Source organism: Toxorhynchites rutilus, chromosome 2 (assembly GCF_029784135.1).
Source record: "Toxorhynchites rutilus septentrionalis strain SRP chromosome 2, ASM2978413v1, whole genome shotgun sequence".
In the NCBI taxonomy this organism is placed as follows: Eukaryota; Metazoa; Arthropoda; class Insecta; order Diptera; family Culicidae; genus Toxorhynchites; species Toxorhynchites rutilus.
In genome coordinates, this window is record NC_073745.1 from 254250879 (window position 1) to 254259168 (window position 8290).

Consider the following 8290-nt stretch of genomic DNA (forward strand, 5'->3'; position numbering starts at 1 on the left):
AAGGTTATTATCAATCTCCTTCTAAATGTAGCCATTCTCGAAATATTTAAAAAAAATATTTCTAATTCATTGTCTTTTTTATAGTAAATAATCCCTTTTAATATGTTTGTCGTGTTATACCGTCATGTTCATGAAATTTTATGAATTTCCTTATAACTTTTGAAAATGGCGTATCGATTTGAGTAAGAGAAATCTTTGATAATTTATATCTCAAAAAATATTAGTCGTACCGAAATAGAGTGTTAGAAAGAGTTATAGAGTATTGTTGGCTTAATTTGAAAAAAATATACACTGAAAAAAAAATATTACTCTTTTTTTTTTATTTACAAAATAAAATTTTAATTTGCGATATCAAAAAATATGTATTTTTTTATATGTTTTTCAACTTTTTCATATAAAATAGAAGTCATGTAGAAAATTTAAAAAATGGGCCCAAGATGGCAAAACTATTTTTGACGAAATTTGTGGAACATCGAATTTTTAGGAATTTTCGAAATTTCGAATTTTTGTATGTTAACAATCATTTTTAGCCACAAATTATGAATTCTGATGTGATTTAAAACAAAAACGCTTATTATCAATCTCCTTCTAAATGCAACCATTCTCGAGATATTAAAAAAAAATATTTCTAATTTATAATCTTTTTTATAGTAAATAATCTCTTTTAATATGTTTGTCGTGTTATACCGTCATGTTCATGAAATTTTATGAATTTTCTTATAATTTCCAACAATTTTTTTGATTGATTGAAGTTTGTGTTAAAATAAAAAAGATTTTTAGTTTCGCTACGTTTTGTATTAACCTACATGTCTTCGAATGTTTCGTAACGTAACTCCTAAACATATGTCTTTACCATAACGATGTATTTGGAAAAGTTGTTGGAAATTATAAGCGAATTCATAAAATCTCATGAACATGATGTTATAACACGACAAACATATTTTAAGGGCCTATTTACTATTAAAAAGACAAATTACAAAAAAAGATTAAATTACAAATATTTTTTTAAATATCTCGAGAATGGCTACATTTAGAACGAGATTGATAATAACCTTTTTGACGTAGGATTACGTCTTTCGGGAACATATTGGGGTACAAACTGAAAATCGAAAATCGAGCGCATCGTGAAAATTGTCCAATTTCAAACGTTTATTGCTCAGTCATTTCATGATGGATTGATGAAATTTTTGCGTCAATCGATTTTGGCACTCCATAACAATTTTATATATTGAAGAAAGTAATATATGTCATGAAACTAACTATCGAACAATTGAAAAATCTCAACCCCTATCCTAACGGAAATACCCACTTCTGATTGGTCGAAATTGACGACACATGCGGCGGGTCCCTAACAGAGACATCAAAACCAAGCTGCCTAGGGGAAATCGGTATTGCAAACACATAAAAGTAGGGGGAGCTTTTACTCCTACCTATGAAGGCGAATGAACTGCAAAGTTTAAAGCCTCTCAAAAACAAAGATTGGAATACTCCCACCGAAATGTGTTTCCTAACAGGGACATCAAAAATCCCGGGTGATTTTTGCAAATATATGCAAGTCGGGGGCACTTTTATATTGCAAGTAAGGTGAGTGATACGATTTATTCTAGCAAATAAAATGTGGAACTTAAATGTTGGTTGCTTCGTGAAATTTCATATCAATGACCGATCGATTGTGTTGTGTAAAGTGTAAAATTGTATATGGTAGCAGTTGTGTTAAAAATGATTTGATGTATGAAACGATTTATTTCAATTTTCATAAAATAAAACCAAGGTGTGTTCCAGCTCGAGAACAGGTCATTTGGTTTAAGCTGTCAGTTTTTTGTGTTCATTTTCACCCAAGGAAAGTTTATACGGCGATAATAATTGGAAAAGTGAAGAAATATTGGAAAAAATGATTTCCTCTATGCTCTACATATAGCATTAGGTGTTGTTAGTCCGATTAAAATTCGCATTGGGTTGAATAAACTATCATAAATCAAAAATTATAAATGAAAATTACCTTTTCCGTTTCAAATATGTTTTTTCTATATTAAAGTAACATGTTTTTACTGATGAGAAAAAATTATAATTGTGTTCGGCATTGTTAATTATCTCATATTACATTGGTGAGTTTTTTCTTTATTTCATTATTTCATCCATACATAACACAGAAGGCATCTCGTCTAGGATCACAGAAGGCGGTTTTCATCATATCTCGTTCCACTTCAGTATCTTTTATCTGATACGCACCATTCAACGACTGTTTACCATCCTTCTGTCATCATGGTAGAGTGAACAAACAATACTCAACAATCAAACAAAACGCTTCCTTTCAGGGCCTCCAAAACATTATTCAAAATCACTAGATAGCCTAATCCTACGTCAACTATGCGGTCGTGTCTTGGACACAACTCTCCTGTGTCTTTTTTTTGTTTTATATAACATCAGGATTCATAATTTGTGGCTAAAAATGATTTTTAACATACAAAAATTCGAAGTTTCGAAAATTCCTAAAAATTCGATGTTCCACAAATTTCGTCAAAAATAGTTTTACCATCTTGGGCCCATTTTTTAAATTTTCTACATGACTTCTATTTTATATGAAAAAATTGAAAAAAATATAAAAAAATACATTTTTTTTATTGCAAATTAAAATTTTATTTTGTAAATAAAAAAAGAGTACTAATTTTTCTTCTCAATGTATATATTTTTTTAAGTTAAGCCAACAATACTCTATAACTCTTTCTAACACACTATTTCGGTACGACTCATATTTTTTGAGATATAAATTATCAAGGATTTCTCTTACTCAAATCGATACGCCCTTTTCAAAAGTTACGCTTGAGTCAAAAAATGAACCATGATTCGAATGAACCATACCATTTCTGAATTCATTCTGAATGAATATTTGGAGAACTTCGAAAACGAGAGCGTTACGTTGGAGGCACAAGGTTTTATGCATCCAATATTGGATACGGAAATATCCTACTGATGGGGAAGAATAATCTTCAGAAGCTATCCTGTTGATTGCGATTGATTGAAAAATCACAAAACCTAATGTATTTGGTCACAGTGTTACATGGATAGAAAACATTAAAATAAACTCTTTCATATGAATGTAATTTTAAATTCCCAGAGGAACTGGCAGATAATTTTCAGTAACGATTAGATATTTCCACATTTTCCTCGATACTGGAAGCCCATCAGTGGTTAATGCTAACTCGATAACCATCTGTTAATAGCACTTGATTGAAACATATTTGGTCACAGTGTTACATGGATAGAAAACATTCAAACAAACTCTTTCACATGAATGTATTTTTAAATTCCTAGAGGAACTGGCAGATTATTTTCCGGATCTTTCTCGATCCAAACGGAAAGAATTCCGTGCGTGTATGTGTGTGTGTGTAGCGGCTGCTTCGAGATCTTCCCGGGGAACCGTTTGTAGCGTCACTCTCCTCCTGATGGATTCCCTTCTGGCCTAAGGTGCACAAACAGGCTCTTGGTGACACCGTTCATCCGCGCTTTCATGATAAACGAAGAACTTCACCACAACAATCGCTGTTCAATTTGAACTGAGTGGATTTCCGAGCGGCGCTCGCTTATATACCGATTGGTGATTTCAATAGTCGGTTTTGAAAGCAATTTTAAGACTATTGAAACAAGTTTTTGGATCAGAAAGTAACAAGTATAGAACGCGTAGACATTTTATCTTTCGAATGAAGTGTTTATCATACCATTTCGTTCAGTTGTTTAGGAGCTATTAACGCTCAAAATCTCGGTCTCCGGCGTAACGCTTTCGTTTTCGAAACTTTGATTTAACACCCCGGTATAGAAATGAAAGACGTAGTTCTACGTCAAAAAAACCCGAGTGCGAACCCGTAAAACATCTCAGTGCGAACCCAACAACTTTCGGGTTGAACCTAGTGCGAAACTGAATTGAAATTGAGTGAATAAAACAGGAAGTGGGTTATATCTGTGGTATAACCGCAAGGTTGACGTAGGACTATCGTTGATTTAGTGATCATTTGTTTAAAGTTTAATCTAAACTGTGTGATTCCGCTGGCTATAGAGAAAGGGACTACTGTATGCGTCTTACCTACTTCACGGCTTGTCATCGAAAGAGCCGGGATCAATCGCGGTTGTTGCCATGTGCTTGTAAAGTGGGCACTCACGATGAGTGCCCGTGTGCAGAAATGTCATGTTACATTCAGGACACTTCACACTCTCTGGAATCAGTTCAGTCTGCACCACACATCCACCACCTTCTCAAAAAAAGAAGTAAAAAAAGTTTTTGTTGAATTATGATAAGAGTCGCTGTTGACGTGAAACTTTCCCATAATAACTTTCAATTCCATTCCATTATACTGTATTTGAATTTATATTACTTATGTACATTAATTTGTGTTTCAGATTTTGATAACGGTAGGTTTGTTGAATTTTGTGGTTTTTGTTTCGAATTTGGATTACGAATTCAAAAAAAAAGTTGTGTATGGGAATGTCCTATTTAACTCTTTAACTCGTGAATCTTCTTGTATCAGACGATACAACAAATAACGATTGCATTACGTTCCCAAGAAATTGTTTCTTAACCATTCTTCAAAACAATAGCTCAATAGTCTTTCACAGATGGGACTGCCCAGTGAATCTGTACACTTTGTGTGTGTGTGTGGCGGCTGCACCGATGCCTAGAGCGGAACCAATTTTCGACGCTGGTACTTTGTTGGTCGCCTTTTCAGTGGCATAACTCTCCTCCTGATGGATTCCCTTCTGGCCTAAGGTGCACAATCAGGCTCTTGATGACACCGTTCATCAGCGCTTTCATGATGAACGAAGTTAGCTTCACCACAACAGCGACAACATGCTCCAATCGTTGTTCAATAATAACTGATTGGATTTCCGAGCGGCACTCGCTTATATACCGATAGGTGATATCAATAGCCTGTTTTGAAAGCAATATTAAGGCTATTGAAACAAGTTTTTGGATCCAAAAGTAACAAGTGTATAACGCGTAAATATTCTATCTTTCGAATGAAGTGTTTATCATACCATTTCGTTGAGTTGTTTAGCGCTCAAAATCTCGGTCTCTGGCGTAACGCTTTCGTTTTCGAAACTTTGAGTTTACACCCCGGTATAGAAATGAAAGAGGTAGTCCTACGTCAAAACAACGTTCTGATAGTAGTTAGTTTGGAACTGGGGTTGAAACTGAACTAAAACGAATTGTCTATGAGTTCGTTGATTTGAGTTCACGATGGGTGGACAATAAACCGTCCATTTATGGGGTAACTACTTTTTGCATCTGAAATCAAGTCGTTCCTCTCTATATGGATGTAGAAATAAGATTGCGTACGCGGGTACGCAATTGACGAATTTACGCAAAAGTGAATCGGCTCATGCGACACCTACATTAGAGATCAGAACTACAAAAGTAACGATGTTTGTTTATTCTGCGCACTTGGAAGCGCGATTCGGTCGTGATTATTTATTTAAATTCATTTTAGCCATTAAATGTAATTAGTAAATGGTAAGAAAATTATATTTTACATTGGTCTCAACACTCGATTGGACCAAAATCATAGATAATCTTCGAAATGTTTTTGTTTGGTAGTGAATATAGGTTATAAGTACTAACTTCCGGATATTTTTCAGAAACTCAAACTGTGAATAATGACGATGCAATCGATATCATATCAAGTTGGTTGATATAATTGATTATGCAGGGGCTTCCTTTCGGCCGATATGAGAAGGAACTGAAATGTTTGAAGCGTAACAAATGCCCCCCATCATTTACCTAGTGAAAAAAATGTAAATTATAACACTTTTTTTATTTTTTTTATTCAAATCGTTTATTTTTACAGGCTCAGTTACATAAGTTTAAAGGAGCCGAACTCCTTACTGTATTATTACTAGAATATATACATTTTTCCTTAATTCTAATGTTAATAACGTAGAAAACCGATTACTCGCGGTCGACTCGAGTTTAGAAAGGCGACATATTTTCTTCAGGAAAAGGAGGGGATATGAGGATATGTTGACAATGTTCACACTCACACTCTCAATCACACTCATCACACTCAATTCTTAATCCTATCTTATATCTAATATGTATTTACATTTCATCTAATTCTTAAGGAGGGATCCGATCTCTCACAAAGGAAAAGGAAAAGGAGAAAATAAGGATAAAAGGACAATCACACACGAAGATCGATAGCTTTAAGGAAAACATATATTTGGGACATGTAGTCAAGGTCTAACCGAGCCAACACGTCTCTCACCGGCACCATGGGCTGTCTTCCTCGGGCCCGAAGGGTGTCTTCTAAATTCGATCTGGCGACAAGATACAACTCGCACGACCAAACAACGTGCTCGATGTCGTGGTAACCTTGGCCACAAGCACAAAGATTGCTGTCGGCAAGATTGATACGAAAGAGTAGCGCGTCTAACGAACAGTGATTGAACATGAGTCGGGAGAAGGTGCGAATAAAGTCCCGATTCAAGTCCAGACTGTTGAACCGTGGTTTGAGGCTAACCTTAGGGATAATCGAGTGGAGCCACCGGCCCAATTCATCTTCGTTCCATTTGCGTTGCCAGTTAACTATGGTTTTTCTACGGACTAAAGAATAAAATTCATTGAAGGCGATTTGACGCTGATAAATATCGCCTTCAATTGCACCTACCTTTGCCAATGAGTCAGCCCTCTCATTACCCGGAATTGAGCAATGTGAAGAGACCCAGACAAATGTAATGACATAACAGTGTCTGGATAAAGCACTCAAAATTTCTCGTATTCTCTCAAGGAAGTACGGCGAGTGCTTTTCCGGCCTCACTGAACGGATAGCTTCGACAGAGCTAAGACTATCCGTTACAATGTAATAGTGTTCAACAGGTCGTGAGGCGACGCTGTCCAGCGCCCAGTATATCGCTGCCAATTCGACAATATATACTGAGCAAGGATACTGAAGACTGTGTGAGGTGCTAAAAAATACGTTGAACACTCCAAATCCTGTGGACTCATTCATAGAGGACCCATCAGTAAAGTACACATTATCACAATTGATATCCTCATACTTTGCATTGAAGATCGTTGGAACGATCCTCGCTCGAAGATAATCTGATGTTCCATGGATATCTTGCTTCATGGACAGATCAAAATGTACAGAGGAATTGATGTAGTCAGGAAAACAAACACGGTTGGGAATATACGAAGAAGGATCAACCTGCATGGAGATGAATTCATGATATGAAGTCATGAATCCAGAATGAAAATTTAGCCCGATCAGCTGCTCAAAATTTCCGATCACCAATGGGTTCACAACCTTACACCGGATGAGGAACCGAAGAGATAATAAAATACGCCTGCCAAAACCTCGAGACTCATGGTATGCGTTGAGGGCATACATCCCAACGCAATACGGAGACAAAGATACTGAATTCGCTCAAGTTTAATGAGGTGTGTTTTGGCAGCTGATTGAAAACAGAAACTGCCATACTCCATCACTGAGAGAATAGTTGTTCGATACAACATTATAAGATCTTCTGGATGGGCTCCCCGTGTGCTCCCGTGGCCGAGTGGTTAGCGTCATAACTAAGATGCCGGGTGTTCGGGTTCGATTCCCGTTCTGGTCGGGGGAATTTTTCGTCAAAGAAATTTCCTCCGACTTGCACTGTGATCACGCGTATTCTAGAGCTTGCCATTCAGAATGCATTCAAGGCGTGTTATTTGGCATAGAAATCTCAACTAAGTACTAATAAAAAATGACGCAAGTAATACTACGCTGAGACGGCGAAGTTCCTCTAGGAACGTTAGTGCCATTGAAGAAGAAGAAGAAGGATGGGCTCCCCACCAGGTGCCGGTAATTGTACGGAGAAAGTTTATTCTTTGTTGACATTTTTTACTCAGATACCTAATATGGGCCCCCCAAGTACATTTGGGGTCGAACCAGACCCCAAGATACTTGAATGACATAGCATGAGTGATCGGTTTACCCAAGAGTTGAAGCTTTGGTTTTGCTTCCTAGAAAAAAACACCATTTCTGTTTTCTCCGTGGAGAATTCGATTCCTAGCCCAATGGCCCAGGTTGAAAAATTGTTCAAAGTATCTTGTAAGGGTCCTTGCAGGTCGCATTCGTTTGATCCTGTGACAAACACCACTCCATCATCTGCAAAATTATAACACTTGTACCGAATCATTCGTCATATATTATGAATGAAACAATGTAAAATAATGATTTTCTAACCTTTTCAGCGTGAAAAGAATATTTGAATCCTGGGAAATTGCAGAAAATTTCTGATTTTTCAAACCAAATCAAAC